Here is a 19,190-nt window from a genome sequence, read left to right on the forward strand (position 1 = left end):
ACGGTGTGCGAGCCAAATGTTAAGACCAGCAAGATTCGTGGGATTTTAAGTTCCATTATTCCCTCTGCCTCTCCCGAGATTGACAGTAAAATTGAAAACAAGGAGATTCAGAGTCAGCAATGCTGGCTGCAAGCTCGCATTGCTCCAGTCAGCAGAGAGGCAGATGGATGAGGAGCTCTGCACAAAGCACCATGCCCAGAGGCCGTCGCTACCACAGCTGCCTGGCAGCTCCTTGGAAAACCCCCAGTTTACAATGTTTGTCTTTATTTGACCTGACTCAAAGCCTGATCAATGGAAAAGGCTCAGTTCCCCAAGGTGTTTGTTGACTACAAGTAGGAAAATGATTAGGTACCTCAGCTGCCTGAGTCAGCACAATCTGAAGAGAGAGAGAGAGAGAGAGAGAGAGAGAGAGAGAGAGAGAGAGAGAGAGAGAGAGAGAGAGAGAGAAAGAGAACACTCCCCACTGGATTGAAAAGATAATCAGAGAACAAGAAAGATGTTCATAGGCATCCTAAAAAGACACATTGTATCCCAGGAGTCCCAGAATTTCCTCCCTGCATGAAGGGCTGTGGAAAAGCCCAGAAAAATACTTAAGAAGATTCAACTGTCTGACCTCTGGGTGACCTTGAAGCTCTGAACAAAGGCAGATATTATGAATTGTAAGATTGTTACAGGTTGCCTCAGAACAAAGAAATCCCCCCCACCCTCTTTTTCTTGGAATGTGTTTCCCGGCCTTTGCCACAGCTCTGGGTTATACTGTGGGGCAGTTTCAATACACGGACAGTTTACAATTCTGTTATAGCCATCGCGTTCACGAAGGGTGTTAAGAAGCAAAGTCAACCATAAGCCCCGCCTGCCCAAGGACCAGGTAACTGGAATGCTGGGAGTTGCAGTTCTTTAAATGCCGCAAAGCCACGTGGGAAATACGGTGGTCATGTGGTTTTGCCCTTGAAACATGTGAACTGTTTGTTCTCTTTCGAATCTCAGGACCTGGCTATGATTCACAGAACTCATTTGAAATGTTGCAAGGAAGCCCACTTTTTTCTGCAATTAATACACCCCTTATAAACGCTGCCTTGTGATAGATAAGAAAGCAGACACTTCAGGCAAAGAATCTCCTTGACAGAATTCACACAGGTAAGTCACTAAATGAGCAGTTGCAATATCGACAACAAACGTGGGTGACAGTGTATCCTGCGGAAGGGATATCTGATCTCCAGAATAGCCATTGTATGAACTAAGCTATGAACTAAGTTGTAGGGGGTTTGGGGTTTTTTTTGCTGTTGTTGTTGTTGCTATTGTTATATGGCTGACGGGTGTTGCAGCTTTGTGATGGGCAAGTCTTGCATGCACAGAATCCTGGGTTCAAATTGCAATACTGCAAACAAATTGGAGAGAAATGGGTAAGGAAGCTGGAAGCCAGCACACGGCAGGGAGGAGGGGGTGGAGTCAACTGAGCTGCCCTGGAGGAAGCCTGAGCAATGGTGTCCTCAGCAGAGACGGTAAACCAAGTTGTACTGTAAGGGTTTTGTTGTTGCTGTTGCTGTTGTTTGTTTTTTGTTGCTGTTGGGTGTTTGTGCGTGCGTGCGTGCGTGCGTGCGTGCGTGCGTGCGTGTGTGTGTGTTGAAGTTCTGTGGAGGAAATAATCAAAACACTCAGGGAAGTACAGAATCAGAGTCTTCTACGTGGTTTTTTTTTTAAGGGGGGAGGAAGCTGAATAAAAATAAAAAGACTACAAAGAAATCCTGCGATGAAAAACTATAATGACTGAAACAAAAACTTTATGAGGATCAGTCATCAGCAGAACATTTGAGCAGTCTGAAGAGACAGTTAACAAAACCCTTGAAAAAGGATTACCTGAAATTAACCTGCGGCTGAGCAGTTAATTGGCCAGCCCTTTGGTAGGTAAAGATCGAGCGAGGGTGTGCTGAGGACCAGGGAAAGGAGGTGTAAGTAGAAGTTAGTGCCCACCTTTCAGTCATGTATAGAAAATGAAAACGGGACAATCCTCCGGTTCCAAGGCAAGATTGGCCGCTTGGTCTCGAGAACAGTAATAGGTCCTGCTGTTTGCTGTCCACAAGACACCAAGTGCATCAGTGCAGACGGCCCAGTCTGAAGCGGGGGGTGTGGACAACGGGGAAATGGCCTTCCACGTGAGGGGAAGCAGAGAGCGGCTGCAGCTATCCTTCTAACAGGGCAAATTCCAAGCTGAGGTCAGTCAGAACAGTAAAGGTGCACACCCAAAGGAACAGCCCATCCAGCAGACGCAGGGGTGGTAACGGGCAAGCAGGCCTGCACTGGGTAATGGGGAGCCTAATCTCCTAAAACAAACACTGTGGAACACAAGGAACAGAATGGCCTAGGCACAAAAATAAGTGAGTACCTTCAATACCTCACTCACCTCATAGATAGATAGATCCTACAGACAAAGCCCATGAAGACTGCTGCACTGAGATCTCTCCTACGCCTAACTGTTGTCTACAGGAAGGGCCATTCGATAGCCCATGGAGTTGTGTCTGGAAATAAATCACGTATTAGGCCATGAACCAAGTCTTAACAAATACCAAACAATGAATTAATTTCATCTGTTGTGTCAGATCCTAATGGAATGAGACCAGAGATCAACGGCGGAGAAACCACAGGGAATGCAGGTTTGTCCGCAACCAGCATGACAAGGTTTGAACAAACAGCGGGCGGTTGAAGAAGTCAGAAGATGGGAATGGAAATTTCCTAGAAACGCGAAAATGGAAAGACTATGTGTCAGAATCTTTGAGATACAACAGAGTCAGTTCTAAAAGGAATCCTTAATAACCACAGGGCTCTGTCAAAAGCCCTGAAGAGATCTCAACTAAATACCTAGTTATGTATCTCAAGGTCTTAGGGAAGCAAGAATAAGGCAAATACGAGATTAGAGGAAAGAAAGAGATAATCATGATTGGAGCCAAAATGAATGAAATGGAGACCAAGAAGCAGCATAGGGCCAATGGAACAGAGAGTTGTGGGAGGGGAGGCACACACACACACACACACACACATATACACATACACACACACATATATGCACATACATATACACATACACACACATACACAGATACACATACACACACATACACACATACACACATACATACACACACATACACACATACACATGCATACACACATTTATATACACATACATACACACACATACACACACACACAGACATGGATGGGGGATGGGGGCAGGAGTGTTGCTCACAGTACAAATAAGTGATGGGTTAGTCAGAGTTTAAAACACCATTCCCCCGAGGAGCACTTTCTGTTTGTGTTTGTTTGTTCCAATTCTGGGAAGGATACAGGGTGGAAGAAATCCTTCATTGTTTGTGGACATGTAAATTAAGCCAGCCACCATGGAGATCAGAATAAAGGTTCACCCAAAAACTCAAAGGAGAGCTACTCTCTGATCCTTCTCTGGTAAGCCCAGGCCACACCCAGAAGACTGTCTCTCTATATCTCTATATCTCTGTATCTCTATAACTCCATATCTCTGTATCTCTATATCTATCTCTATATATAATCACATATATATGTATATATACATAGATATAGATGTAGATAGAGAGAGACCTATACAACTGTGTTTACTGTGGCAGAGTTCATCACAGCCAAGGTGTGGATACAGCCTAGAGGCTGTCAACAGAAGAACAGATAGGGAGAGCCTGGTAAATACCTGACATAGCCCTCAGCTGGAAGGACGGTGTTAACGCCAACTCTAGGAAATGAGAGAACGGTGGGCTGGGCCCTCTGATGGAGAAACGGCAGTGTCCCAGAAGCTCAGCATGTTTATTTTACGGAGTTAAACAGCAAGGTGGGGGTCACTGAACACAGCTGAACAAGGAGGTGTGGCCATGACGTGCAGATAAACAAGAAGACGTATTTATTATACCCAACTGCACCAGGAGGCAGCTTCAGCCTGGTTTAGTTAGGAGCCATCTCTGTGGGAGCGGTCTTCAGGCTGTAACACCCAGCAGGGATACAGTTATGGTGGACATACTCGGCACATGGTCCAGGGGAAGGCTTCACCGCCATACCTCTCAACCTTACCCCTGGGGTAAAGCTTTGCCATTTCCTACGGGTCTGAGGCTGTGGTCGGCTGTGGTCCTTGACATGGCCACGGCCGTGTAAAACTGTACACATTTACTCAGGATGCCATCCTCATAGACAGGTACCTCGTGTCTCTGCCCATTCATGGAGTCTGCAATAAATACTGAAATAAAGCCACAAAAAAGCGTAGAAAGCAACCAACAGGAGCTGGTGGGATTGATAAGCATCCCATGACTTTAGGCAATTAATGTCATCTGAAAAGGAAGAAAAATCTAAATAAAGTGATACCCTCCACTGCCCCTTGGGGACACGAATGCAAAAACCCATCAACAAAATGCTAGCAGAACAAACCCAGTGATATTTAAGAGGATTATGCTGGATATCCAGGGAAAGCGTTCTCCAGCAATGCAAGGTTGGCTTGATCTCCTAGTCATTCAGTGGAACGCAGTACACTGAAAGCATTAAGGACACTAACCATGTGGCTGTTTAGATCGTTAGATACGGGAAACATATTTAACAAAATCTAATGCTGTTCTTTGCCATACAAATGTTCTGGAAACTAGCACCTGGGAACCTCGCTGTGTGACAATGGAAATCTGTAACCAACCGTAGAGACCACCCTTATTAATGATGAAAGACCAAATGTTCTCCCTATATCCGGGACCAGTCGAGGGATGTCTATGTCTGGTCACTTCTACTCAACAAAATGTTAGCATTTTACCCCTGATAACGGTGGAAGAGAAAGAAGCTTGGAATTACCTCTAAGAAACCCTAAGGAAGCCAGGGAAAGAAATTATAGCAAATAGATGGGCTCAGAAGAATGGCAGACCAGAAGCACTGTGTTGAACTCGGTCTCCTTTCCCGCACCGTCAAAGAACAACTCGGATCTGAACTGGTGAGAGGAGCAACACTTAACAATACAACGTCCAGGGCTAAATGCACAGACACGTAAACGTAATACCGCAAAACGCTGGCAAAGTAAGACTTCAGGAAATGTGAAGACATTACGGGTTTACGAACTGGAAAGGTGGGTGTTGTTAAAACGGAATCCTCTCCCGGTGGCCTATCAGACACTGTCATCACCGCCAGCGTCCCAAAGTTTACCCTGACATGGATAAACGTACAAGGCAATGTGTCTGAAAACTTAGAAGTCGAGTGCTCAGGCTTCTGTGTTCCAGGTTTGCAAGTCATCAAGAGTGTGGCTCTGAGACAAGGAGGGCATCCCTGGAGCAGAGCTAAGAGTCCAGAAATAAGCTTGTGTCTTTACAGTCAATTGATTCTAACAAAGTTTCTAAAGTGTGTGACTGGGGGCGGGAGGAATTGTCACTCGAGCTGTGGGGACGACTGCATGCACGCACGCAGAAGAATGCAGAAGGACCACGCACCCCATTGGAAGAGTAGCCCAAGGCAGAAGCCAGGCCTGAATCAAAGATTACTCAGGGGCAGCCTCGTGTGTAGCCTGGGGTTGGGCAGAGCTGTCTTCACGGTGCACGGAGAAACAGCAGCAAGATAGAGCAGACACACCTGACTCCAGAGGATGCCACCAGAAGATTAAACATCAGTGTGCCAAGGGGCACCATCAGACCAGGAATCTAACAAGAGTCTGTGCTCAGGGTTCCGGCAGAAAGGAGCGACACCACGACGTTCTTCTCAAAGCAGTTTAGTCAGGAACCTTTCTTTCTGCGTGCAAGCAGCAATCTCTCTTTTCTTCCCTTCCTCCTCCCCAGCCCCCCGAGCACACTCCCTTACATCCTCCCTCAACTCCGCCTCCTCAGTCCAGACCGTGTAGTCTCAGTTCATAGGTCCACGTCACATGGCCTGATCTTGCGTCATGGTGCGCCTGCGCAGCTCTCACAATGGACGTGGCTAGTTTCAGGTGTGTGAGGAAGTCAGGTGCTAGTCATGAGACTTAGCTGCAGTCCCGGGCGCCATCTTGGGACTGCCGCCACACCCGCTCCCCACGTCCTTTGTGACTGTATAGCTCAGAGTGACTCCCTACATAGGGTGGGTCATGAACTCTCTGGTCAACAATAACACCACAAGAGTCTCCGTGTGTGACTGAGCAAAAGGTTCAAACAGGCATTTTCCCAAGAAGGTATGCAAGTTACCAACAGTTAAATGAGGCCCAGGACTATGAGCCTCCTGCGAAATGTGAACCAAGCCTCAGAGATATCACAGGGACCCCCTGAGTTGGACTGAATCAGAAAGATGAGAAGAATTGGGGAAACTTGAACTTGCTCAGCTCTTGAGAAAGGGAAGCAGGGCAGCAAACTGTTTCTCGAATGTACAGGATCCACCACCCATCCGTTCTATTTCTCTGATGTAGGGAAGAGAAGTGCAAAGATGTATCCACCCAAAAATATGCACAAAGTTTCATAGCAAGATCACTCACTACAGTCCAGGGTGAAAAACACTCACGTGATCGTCCTGCTATCCCTAAGGTGAATCACTTCGTGAGCAGGGGAAAATACTGCATTACCGATGGGGCTATTACACGAGCAAACCTTACATGCACTGCGAAAAGCTCTGCACGACCGGCTTAATTATATTTATGTCTAGAATAGGCAAATCCACACTGGCAGAATGAATGTTTACTGTTGGCAGTATCTGGGGGAGAAGTAGAGTTTACTGTTAATGGGTTTCCTTGGGTGGGGCCGGGAACGGGGGACGAAAAGTCCCAAACAGACGATAGTCGTATTGTGAAGCTGAATGCATTAGAGGCTAAATCTTACAGCCCATAAATTATGTTCCTGCAAATCTGCTGTTTGGATGGTAAATGCATTTGTTTTCAAAGTCTGACTATATAATGGATGCAATGAAAACTCCCTCACCCAGACCCTTACATGCCAACCCCTTCCCAGACTGGTGCACTCCCCAGGTTTTTGCATATCATTAAAAGGCTATTCTTTTTTGTTTCTGAACATGGATGGCATAGATACGTCCTGACACGTTTTTAAAGACGGAGGCTCCCTGTGCAACCCAGGCTGCCCTAGAGCTTGCGATTCTCTTCTATCTCCTGAGTGCTGGGATTACCATTGTGTGCCACATCCCTCATAGTTTATAAAATATCACTATCAGGGCAGAGGCTATATAGGGCTGAGGGTAGCCCTTACCTAGCAGGCATAGGCTCTGAGTTCTATCACTACCTCCATATATCCTGCGGTGGTGCACACCTGTAGTGCCAGCCCTTAGGAGGCAAAGGCAGGAGGATTAGAGTTTTAAGGTCCTCCTTGCTTACACAGGCTATGAGAAACTCTGTCTCAAAGCTGAGGAGATGGATGAACAGGTAAGAGAGATTCTCCCTCTTCATATCTTGCTGGGGATTCGAAACTTCTAGAACACAGAGCCACAAGGGCTGAACAGCCAAGGCACATCCTTGGCTCATATTTAGTGGCCTGGCAGGTCCACCCTCCCATGTAGACGGGTTGAAGCACTGTCCTGACACAGCCACTCCCCGTGAGCATCCCTCTCTGCCCCCACTCTGCCAGGGCTTTTAAAGGGCTTTTCATTTATACTGTCCTCTAGTCGGCAACAACCTGGGCAGGCCTGAGTCTTCACCGGTGAATTGTATCTACTTTAAGACAATGCTTCCACTTTCAAACGTTATCATCTGACACTGTCCTTGGTAGGCAGGTCTGCTTGTACATGAAAGAAGAAATGCAAATACATTCTTTTGAAGGCTGATTTGTTTTTCTGGTCATTTGTTCTTGTGTAATGAAAATGAAAAAACAAGGCGGACTTATCAAGAGACTGTTGGAAAGAACTGATTTGTAAAGGGGTGGCCCATACTTCGGGTCCTTTCAGACTATTGCTTATTGTTGTTATTTTGTTTCTAACCAAACTGAATCTATTCAATTCTGCAAATAGTGTTTCCAAATACTTTCTGTCTTTAAAATGCTTGAATTATTAAGAATTGAGGTATCTGGGTAACAGTTATTTGTATATAGTTAGAGATTTAGAATACATAATGTGATGGTTTTATATGCTTGGCCCAGGGAGTGGCACTATTTGGAGGTGTGGCCTTGTTGAAGTAGGTGTGGCCTTGTTGGAGTGGGTGTGGCCTTTTTGGAGTAGGTGTGGCCTTGTTGGAGTAGGTGTGGTCTTGTTGGAGTGGGTGTGGCCTTGTTGGAGTGGGTGTGGCCTTGTTAGAGTGGGTAAGGCCTTGTTAGAGTGGGTGTGTCACTGTGGGTGTGGGATTTAAGACCCTCATCCTAGCTGCCTGGTAGTCAGTATTCTGCTAGCAGCCTTCAGATGAAGATGTAGAACTCTCAGCTCCTCCTGCACCATGCCTGCCTGGATGCTTCCCTGCTCCCACACTTGATGACAGTGGACTGAACCTCTGAACCTGTAAGCCAGTCCCAATTAAATGTTGTCCTTTATAAGACTTGCCTTGGCCATGGTGTCTGTTCATGCCAGTAAAACCCTCACTAAGTCACATAACATGGTCAAGGCCCATGTAATGGCTCAGTGGGTGAAGGCGCTTACTAGGTGGGAGTTCCAGCCCTGAATCCCACAGGGAGGAAAAGGACAGACTCCCAGAGTCTTATCTGATGGGCACAATAATAACAGATGGAGTGATTCTTTGTAAAGTCTTACAGAACACATGATCAACGTGACAGAAACATCACTGGGTGTGTCATGATGGGGATGGAGAAGTTTCTCGATCAGTTCAGACTCTGGCTTGGCTTGTGGAGGATGACCCCCCTCCCTTGAGAAGGAGAGAGTCCTTCCCAAAGCCAGGTGGCTTCCATTCAGTCGGTCTGTCTCAAATAAATTGGCCAATAACTCGGTGACACTTGGTGCACAGCCCCAGATGCTACTCCCATCGAATCAGTCACAGCTTGGTCATAATGTATTAGGAATGTTCATTGTGACGTAAAACTGATGGACTACAGCCATGGGAAGGGGCGGTCACAAAAGAGCCACACGCTTTAAATGGATGCTTGCTAACTTTTTGAGTGTCACCCTGTGTGTGAATATCACATCCCAAAGGCGATGACATTCCTTTGGCGTCTTTAAGGTCAAGCCCATGTTAAATGTGTGTTGCTGTCTCCTTGGAGCACTTGGCTGTTTCTATTGGCCTCTGACCTGTGGCTCTCCCGCTCCATGATAATAGATACTCTCAGTTTCTGACGTTGCCACCCTTACACTTTGGAGGGTATGACTTTCCACTCGGTCTTGCTTAGAGAGTTTCTTAAAAACCCGCTCAGCCTACCTCTCCCACCCACACTGCCCACCCCGAGGGGACAGTCACTTGAAGAACCCTTGTCACACAGCAGCGAGATGCCCCCCAGGATGGAAACAGTGTTCTCTTCTTCTATGACCTTTGATGCACTAGAACTGCTAACACATACTTCTAGACTTGTCTCAGCTGTACTTCGGGCTTCCGGCAATTTCCGCAGATAGGTTAGTAAGGGGGAAGGCACACTGTCCTGCTTATGTGGGGAGTCCTTCCCCAGGATGGCCGTCAAAGACGCTAGAGGAACCCCCATCTTCCTAGATGCCCTTACTGGTTCTGCGTGCCTGCCCTTGGCTGCTCGGCTATTTGCTCCTGGTGGGTCACATGGTCAGGAGAGCTTTGTCAAATTGCTGCCTATTGGTTATTGTTGCTGCATCCGCCAGTTCTGGGAGCCTAACTTCCTGGGTGCTGATAGGCTCCCGGGACGCACCTGCCTGTCACAAGAGGGTGCAATCTGCCTTGGTTCTCCCGGGGATCAGATGAGGACCAAGACCTTACCCTGGACTTTTCCCCTTCCTTACTTTCTTACTCTCCCTCTCACATTGTATCTTGGAAACCTTCCATGAAGGGTCATACACACACATCTCCACCTCAGGGACTGCCCTCCATCAGCCCCAACTCCAATAACTGCTGTCGTGGACACAGGACCCTCGTCCCTCAGGACTGACTCCACTACCTCCAGAGCTCCCAGCTTGCAGCAGGTTCTACACCACTGGATGCAATGAGAAGCACAGAGGCGGGTGACTTTCCCAGAGAGGTGACACACTGATTATGCACCCACACGAGGGAAGGACATCATTTGAATGGCATTGAACTGTTAGAACAGAAATGAATTAATCTGCCTGAAAGTGACCGATGAGGGATGGCAACTGGCTCCGACTAGGTTGTCAAAGCCAATCTCTGACAAGACGCTTGAACAGGGGCCTCAGAATCCAGAGGATTGCACTACACAAACACTTAGCTGAAGAGCCTTCCAGACCGAGGAGCAGCAGACACAAAAGGGCATTGACGAGATCAGCAGGCTCTCGGAACACACACAAGTTTCTAAAGCAAGAGCCAGTGAGTGGTGGGGAAAGGAGCAGAGGTGAGGTCCACAGGTGAAGTGGGAGCAGGTCAGGTGAGGGGCGGCAGGTTCTGAGGATCTTAGGAAGGGACCACCGTGATTATGGTCTTGTCACCACACAATATAAATTGTAATTAGGATTTGTGTTACAGCGCAGTCAACTCAGCCACTGAGCAGAGAGTAATCTGTAACCCACTTGTTTTATGAAAAAGTACTTTTAGCACAGGAGAGCCAGTGGTGACAACTGGACAGAGGACTCGATTACAGAGCACTGCTGCTGGGGTGGGGTGGAGAGTCAGATGAGCATGGGATAGCCAGTTAAAATCAAATTCCCTATAAATAACTTTTGGCATAAAACTACTATATGGAGAAAACTGACAGGGCACATTCTCACAGTAAATAAAATCAGGAAATGATTGTTTATCTGAAATTCACTTGTTACAGAGGACATTCTTTGTTGTCATTCCTCAACAAGAAAAAAAAACAAAAAAAACCAAACCAGATACCGGAAAGCGATCTCACTGTATCAATAAACCTGGTGGTGTGGTTAGTACACCTAGAGGACGTTAAGAGGAGTGTAGGGAGTTCCATGATGTGGGCCAGAGAAGTCAACATGGCTGTAAGCAGACCTTAGTGAGCGCTTTTGCTGAGAGTTTGGAAGGACAGAACCCTCAAATAAAAGGAAAGAGTGAGCAGCACCCTCACATTAGTCTTTGGAAAGGAGCAGAGACTATTGGGAACCAGATGACGAGAGGCCGTTCCCCTTACGTTCTAGAAAAGACTTTAGCTGCATTCTGACTGCACTGACAATGTGAACATGAATCCAAACATAGCAGAAGAGGTCTCAGTGCAGTGCAGTGCTACGATACAGTAGCATGGTCGCTGCTGGCTGTGTTTAGTCAGGTTTACAGTGAGGACTGAAAGCAGAAGGCAGAGAAAGGTGTGAAAAACATGCTGTGTGGTGAGGAAAGGAACACTCATGCATTTAAAGCCATGGGCAAGGCTGTAACTGTGAGGTATTAGTGCTGTTATGTGGATGGAGACAATCCCAGAAATGTTCTGAGGGCCGGGTGAGACCCTGGCCACTGAAGGCTCCAGGACACAAGTCCACCTGAGAGGAGGGCACCTGGTGAAAGAACTCCTTGGCAACAAGAACTGCTGAGGTGACACCCTGGCCACCTGGCGCTGAGGAGAATGTGCTCCTAGGTCTGGCTGAACCAGAGCTCAAAGCCAACAGCGACCGGTAAAAGACACAGTTCAAGCTACTATCAGAACCTGACGTCTTCCATGTGATGATTAGCTCTGCAGACATGCACGATGCATGGGTTGTAAGGCAATGGACGTTTGCACTGAGGTTTAAAAAAGAGGAGGAGGAAAGACTATACGTGGTCTGACCCTGGACTCTGACCTCATAGGTAGCAATGAATAGCCTAGTAAGATCACCAGTGGAAGGAGAAGCCCTTGTCCTGCCAAGACTGAACACCTGGTGAACGTGATTGTTGGGGGGAGGGTGGTAATGGGGGGAGGATGGGGGGGGGAAGCCCATATAGAAGGGGAGGGGGAGGGGTTAGGGGATGTTGGCCCGGAAACCGGGAAGGGGAATAACAATCGAAATGTAAATAAGAAATACTCAAGTTAATAAAAATAAAAAAATTAAAAAAGAGGAGGAGGAAGAGAAGGGGAGGAAGAGGAGGAGAAGGAGGAGGAGAAAGAGGAGGAGGAAGAGAAGGAGGAGAAAGAGGAGGAGGAGGAGAAAGAGGGGGAGGAGGAGAGGAGGAGGAGAAGAAGAGGAGAAAGAGGAGGAGGAGGAGAAAGGGAGGAGGAGGAGGAAGAGGAGGAAGGAAGCACCTCCAGCAGCAGCAGCTAAGGAAGCCAGGCTGTGTCTTTCAGAATTTAGACTCCATGCAGGTAGGCACCAACAGTCTATGTACAGAGCTAGGACAGTGAAGCCTAAATTGCAACAGAGACCTCAGGACATCGGTGCGCAGCCATTGCCACCAAAGGCTCCAGATGCTAGGCATGGAGGTGGCTAACTGAGTGTTGCCCCTGCTTGTTTTCAGTCTTGCTTTGGCCTGGAGGGGCTTTCTGTTTTGTCTTGTTCTGTTTTGTTTTGAACTACACTGTGTTCCTCACCTTGGGAGCCAAACCTTTTCTTGGTGCCATTACATATCGCAAGTGCATAAAGTCCTTCTCAGTTTTACAGGGCTCACGGTGAAGAGCCTGCTATAAAGACACTTGGGAAGTTTGAACAGTGTGAACAGTGCTGGGACTGTCAACATGAGTGGTTTTGAAGCTGGAATAAATGTGCTTTGTGTCAGGACCCTGTGAGAACCAAGTACAGAATCTCTAATTTTGAATGTGAAACACCAACGGGCCCAGGAGTCTGCACACTTGTTCCTCACCTGCTGGTACTGCTTGGGGAGATGCAGAACTGCTAGAAATGCAGGCCTTTGCTGGCAGAAGCGGGGCCCGAGAGTAACTCTGAGGATCATGTCCACTTCTAGTTCTGGCCCAAGCTCTCCACTTCATGGTTCTTGGGTGTCAACAAGCTACCCCCTTCCCCCACGGACCACTCTAATGGCTGAGCCTTGACCACCATGGCGGGCTGACAGTCTCTAAGGCTGTGGGCACGCGTGTGAACACATCCTTCCTTCTTTAGGCTGTTGCTGTCAGGAGAACAGTAATGGGCAAAACACCTAAGGTTCCAAGAGTGAAGAAAGACAAGGACTCATGAAATATATTCCTATGAGTAGAAATTAGAAGGGCTTTCCCGGGAGAGAATTTCATAGCATGTAAAAACACATAAAATGTTCAGACTCTTATAGAACCATTAAACGTCTCATTACTTTTACTTGGCAAGTAATCGTTGTTGTGCCTATGAATATTTCATTAATTCTCACTGCAGTGTATTTTATAATACTTAGGAAACACTGTAAATGCCTCCCGATAGTTGAGTCAACTAAATGAATAAACATACGCGGGTTTCCATGAGCCACGCAGCCGTTTAGAATGTGATGGCCATTATTGATAAAGGTTTTATTCATACGTTATTAAGTCATGTTATAGAGAGAAAACACCATGATTCAATCTGAACACTTAACGCACCCACATAGAGAAAGTCAGAAAGGACGTCACCAAACGCTAATGATAATTACCTTCAGGCACACAGGTTGACTTTTAACGTCTTCATTTTGCCTATCTGTGCTTTTCTAGTTTTTCTAAACTTGTCACTTGAGTAATAAAAAGGTTATTAAAAAAAAAAACAACAGTGTACTTCCTCTGTGTGCTTAGTTAAAAATCAAGTACTCTCAGAGGTTGGCCAGCATAGATAAGCCTTCCATTGGCTTGATTTCCTGGTTTGTTAAGAACGTCTAATGAACAGTTGTCCGTGGTGCCAAGCGCTACACGGCGAGGCACCGGAAGCCATCAATCCACAGGTCTGAACTCAGGCAGCAGCAAACAGTGGCCTCAGGACCGAATCTCCTGGGATTCACTGCCAGGGAAAAGGCTCTCGTGGGAGATCTGGATGTGCATAGGCACATTTAATTCATGGCCCTCATTCTCAGAATGGCAGTGAAAAGCTAGGGTGGTAAACTGTCTGGCCTGTACCACAGGAAGCCATGAAGTAGTTGCTACAGTAATGTAGTTTTCTGAATTCAAATGGTATATGGCAGACCCTGACACAGGGCTTCCTGACTGTCCTCCATGCAGGAGGGAGTCCCAACTGTCCCCCACCTAGCAGAGAGTTCCCTGATTAACTCGCCCCTGTGGATGAACAGCTGCATCGGCACAGAACCTTGATGCTTCAGGAAACCACAGGCTAAGATACCAAGTGTTAGCCCCCCACATACTCCGCGCACTCCCTCACCACCTCTCTGCAGAATGCAGTGCCACTGACTAAGGTGACAGTCGGGGCTCAGCTCTGGCTGAATGCTGACAGGGCAAACAGAAGGACTGCTGTCACCATCACAGGCTACTCTCAGCACTCCTCAGAAACCTGGACAATGGGTTTCTCTCTGCCAAGGGAAGCCACTCCCTTATCTCTCCTTGCCTCTGGTGAATGGGGCATCTGGTTCTCTATGGCCATATACACATGCGGTGACTATCAAAGCCACAGAGCTCTTCTGGTTCACCATCTGCCCACCCTCCCCACTCCAAAACCTTAGATTGCTCTTGAATCTACCACTCCCTCCTTCCGTAGTTACGCTGTTCTCTTTAAAACCAGCCAGGCTCCCCACCCAACCCTTCACACACACTCACACCACTCACCCACTTCACACCCCTCACTCACATTCACACCCCTAACACACACACACACACACCTCACACACTAACATATACTCACACTCCTCACACATGCTCATTCCTATCACATACACACACCCTCACACTCTCATGCCCCTCACACACACACACACACACACACACACATCCTCACAATACTCCCACACTTTACACACACACACTCACACCCACATTCCACTTCTCTGCTCCCAAGACCTAGTCATGGCAGTTGCCAGTCTGCTACACTCTGTCCTGAAGAGGCGGTCGTGGCAGCCTGGACTCCACTGCCCCTCCTCCCCCCACACCTCTGGCTATTCTCTCTCTGCCAACAGCGGGCAGTTTCAGACTTACAATAAATCTTTTTCCACACCCACAGAGCAGTCCTTTCTGGGGTTTCCCTGCAGCCTCGCTCACTGAGGAAGAAATAAGGCTTTCAAATCAGAAAACAACATAAGGCGTATCCCACTGGGTTGATCTGCTTGTGTGATTGCCATCTTGTCAACATCTTCTCGCCCCTGCCTCCCACACTCACGGTGGAGTCATGCCATCTTAGAGTCTCCTCTGACACCTTCTCTTTATTAAAGAGACGGCTCTCCATCAAATTTCCTGGCAGGGTCTTTGTAAGGTTTATACAATGAATTGGGATTGGTTCTGTCTACAATCTGAGGGGGATTTGCAGAAACCCTTTATCACCAGCCTATGGTACCTTGAAACAGGTTTCATTTGCCCACAAAGAGATCCACAAAGGCTCCCTGGGAGAAATGTTTTTATTTCTCCACAGTGGCTTATGAAGCAAATTTCATGACAGAGACACCCGCAAGCGAAGTATTTCAGACCACCTTTTGCCCACACATTCTACACCTGTGAAGCATGTCATTAACACGTTTCTGAACATGAGTGCCTGACTGATGTTTTATTGGTCACATTTCAGACACAAAAATCAGAGGTAGACTACCTGCTCAGGGTGGCCTAGATAGGATCTTAGTCTCCAAAGTCTATCACGGGAACCTGAGTGAATGTCATCCTGTGGCTCTTTGAATAAGAATGCCACCCACAAGCTCATCTGTTTCAATACTTTTGTCCCCTGTTGGTGGAACTGTTTGGGAAGGATTAGGAGGCGTGGCCTCATTGGAGGAGGCGTGGCATCATTGGAGGAGGCGTGGCCTCATTGGAGGAGGTGTGTCACTGGGGGTGGGCTTTGAGTTTTCAAAAGTCCTTGCTATTGCTGGTTAACTGGCTCAGGCTTGTGGATTGGCATGTAAACTCCTAGGTACTGTACCATGTGTGCCAGTCCCCCGTCATGCTCTCGCCATGCTGGTCACACACTCCCTGAAACTGTAAGCCCCAAGTAAATCCTTTCTTCCTAGAAGTTGCCTTGGTCATGATGACTTTTCATAACAAAAGCAACTTAAGACAGTTCACATGCTCAAAACTGAGTAATGGACGTATCCCAACCCCCAAACTGTATGAAAATTCAACAGCACAAGGGACTCAGCACCAAAAACATTCCTTGGCCCTGGCTCCATGTGTGCAGAGTGCGACGGCTTCTCCCGTTTCTCCCATCACCCTCTCCTCCCTTATGTGGCTCAAGGCCTCTGGGAGAGTAGACAGAGACTGTGAGGTCCCAGGTAAGAGAGCACAAGGGCACAGGGTGTCTCAGAAGCACACAGCTGTTCCTGCCCAGGAGCCTGCAACACAGAGTCCAACCGTATCCTCTGCGGTTTCCGCTTCATCCGGGTAATTCATGTGTCAACCTTACATTTTTCTACCTTGAGAAAACTTTAATTCTCTGAGGAACCACAAACACTGATGGATTCCAAATGCCCAGTATATTTGGCTGGAATCTGCGATTTTTTTTTATTTACTCTGAAATAAGAGTAAACTTATTGTAAGAGAAACTACACAGAAGGATTTGTTTTGACTGATAGTGTAGATGACTGGCTCCATCATTCCTGGCTCACAATGAGGCAGTGTTTCATGGCAAAGAGGGTGGAGGGAATTGTGCTCTCTCTCTCTCTCTCTCTCTCTCTCTCTCTCTCTCTCTCTCTCTCTCTCTCTCTTTCTCTCTCTCTCTCTCTCTCATACGTGCCCAGGGAGGCCATAAAAGGACACCAGCCCCCTGGAGTTGGTTTTGCATGACACCTGACACAAGAATTGGGCACAGCAGGCATCACTCTTAGCCCTGGAATCATCTTTCCTGTCCCTGGATACACCCTTCAGAGATGCACCCCCAACGACCTGCTTCTTGCACCCAGATCAACTTCCTGAAGCCTCTCCCACCTCTCACAGGGCGCCATGAACTAGGATGCAGACTTGAGCACACGCATCTGTGGGTGCATTTCACACTTGAGCCCCAACCATTCAGAGAGTAGGTTTGCATAATTTTACGTAATTATTCGTGTAAATTCATCCGGCATATTGTTTCGCTCCATTCTGTGTATCATATGTTTGTTTCCTGCCTTCTGATTACTGGGCTATGTGTGTTATGTTAATTTCCTCTTAAGGTCTTTCAGCCGGGTCTCTTCCCACTGTTTTATTTTTCGTGTTTCCTCCAGGGGTTAAATATTCTTACCGACTTTGACAGCATAGGGATACTTAGCACTGCGAACAGAACAAAAGTTTAGAAGTCTTTCAATCTTCCGTCTTCCTCCGGCCTCCTCGCCTGTGTTTTAGGTATGATCTATAAAACTCAGCCAAACAGCGTTGTTATATTAGTACTCCCTATAGTTTTCAGTCTTACTCTTTATTTTAAAGAATTAAAAGAAACAAAAACAAAACAAAAAACCAACTAGTCGGGCATTTATTGCAACCATCATTTCATCCCTGTATTTTCATGCTTCCTTTTATTTTTCAGTAGTAGGGATTGAACTCAGGACCCCATGCATGTTAGTCAAGCACCCTACCACTGAGCCTACATACACCCCTAGTTCTAGTGGCTTTTTTTTTATAGAAAAAAGAAAAAGAAGAATGGAAGGAAAGAAAGAGGAAGGAAGGGAGGGAGGGAAAGAGAGGGAGGGAAGAAGGGAGGGAGGGAAAAGAGAGGGAGGGAAAAGAGAGGGAGGGAAGAAGGGAGGGAGGGAAGAAAGGAGGGAGGGAGGTATTCTAGTCACTTTCCGATTGCTGTGACAAAACCCTCTGGTAACAGCAACCTCAGAGAGAAGTTTTGACTTTCAGATGAAGGTTGTGAAGAAGACACAGGCCCTCCCAACATTTGTCATCAGAGACACAGGAGCCTGGGACAGAATCGGAGAATGGGGCCAGCAAGATGGCTCAGTGGGTGAAGGTGCTGGCTGCCAAACCTGATGATCCAAGTTTAACCGTCACGTCTCACACGCCAGAAGGAGAAAGCCAACTTCTGCAAGTTGTCCTCTGACCTCCTCCACACTTATAGGGACACATACAGGCACATACACAAGAACACACACACATACACACACATATGCACACATATACATGTTCACATACAAACACATAATGATGATGATGACATCATCGATGTTTGTATTTTAAAGGAGCAACGAAGGTGTCAGTCAAGCTCTCTTCTCCCTTTTGTTCAGTCTAGAATCCTATCTGGGAGTGAGTCACTCAAAAGTGGTTGGGTCTTCCAATATCAATTAGCCTTATCAAGGTAATCCTGTCTTGGTTTGTGATCTTAGCTGGCCCAGGACCACTTGCCCAGGGTTGGTCCAGCCCACAGTGGGCTGGGCCCTCCCACATTAATCATCAATCAGGAAAATGCCCGACAGACTTGCCTGTTTGTCAATCTCAGAGGGATTTTCTCAACTGGGAGTCCTGCTTCCGAAATGACTTCAAAGGAACCAGCACTGCGCAGACCCAGGCATGCACAGTGGGTCTCCCAGTTGCTTCAGGACCCTGTGAGGTTGACAGCTGCAATTACCCATCACAAGTAGAGATCAATTCCTTGCCTCTTCCTTTGATAGAGAGGGTCTCTGCTTTGTGCACTTGGCTGAAAGAAACATTTTGTGTTCGTCTGCATTTCATGGGCTTTTAGTTTTTAAAAGTTAATCTTCAGTCAGCCTGTGGCGGGGCATGCCTTTAATCTCAGCACTCAGGAGGCATAGACAGGCACATCTGTGAATTTGAGGCCAGCCTGGTCTACAGAGCAAGTTCCAGGATGGTCTGAGATACACAGAAAAAATCCTGCCTTGTCCTCTCCCACCAAAGTTAATCTTTTTCAGACCACTTCGTACATGTATAAAATGTACTTTCAGCCAGCCACCTCCTCCTGTCCTCTCTTGTCGTTGTCTAGCTTATCAGATCCCATCCCCTTCCCAACTAGACTGACACCTACTTTCGTGACGATGGGTGATGGGGTGTAACTAATCGAAGCTGCTTATATGAGTGTGTCGGGCGTGGGCTGGTGTTTATCAGATCATGAACCACTCACCAGCAGCCACACCACTGGTGAAACTGCTTCTCCCTTCCCCAGCATCCATTAACTACCAATAGCAATTCATGGAGAGGTGGACCCTCATTCCCATCAGCCCCTACTTA

The 19,190-nt window shown here is 47.2% G+C and overlaps 1 long non-coding RNA gene across 2 annotated transcripts in view; it reads left to right on the plus strand.

The window, feature by feature from the left end:
* Positions 1-906: 906 nt before the first annotated feature.
* LOC108348498 (uncharacterized) overlaps positions 907-19,190 on the plus strand; it is a 35,790-nt gene continuing 17,506 nt past the window's right edge. Inside the window, exons 1-2 of one of the 2 annotated variants that reach the window (XR_015641046.1) lie at positions 919-1,137; positions 2,598-3,432. This is a non-coding gene — a long non-coding RNA (uncharacterized LOC108348498). Of the gene's footprint in view, positions 1,138-2,597; positions 3,433-19,190 lie in introns of those variants that run through there. The other variant, XR_015641047.1, reaches the window with a different exon arrangement.

Source organism: Rattus norvegicus, chromosome 17, assembly GCF_021556685.1.
Source record: "Rattus norvegicus strain SHRSP/BbbUtx chromosome 17, alternate assembly SHRSP_T2T, whole genome shotgun sequence".
NCBI lineage: Eukaryota > Metazoa > Chordata > Mammalia > Rodentia > Muridae > Rattus > Rattus norvegicus.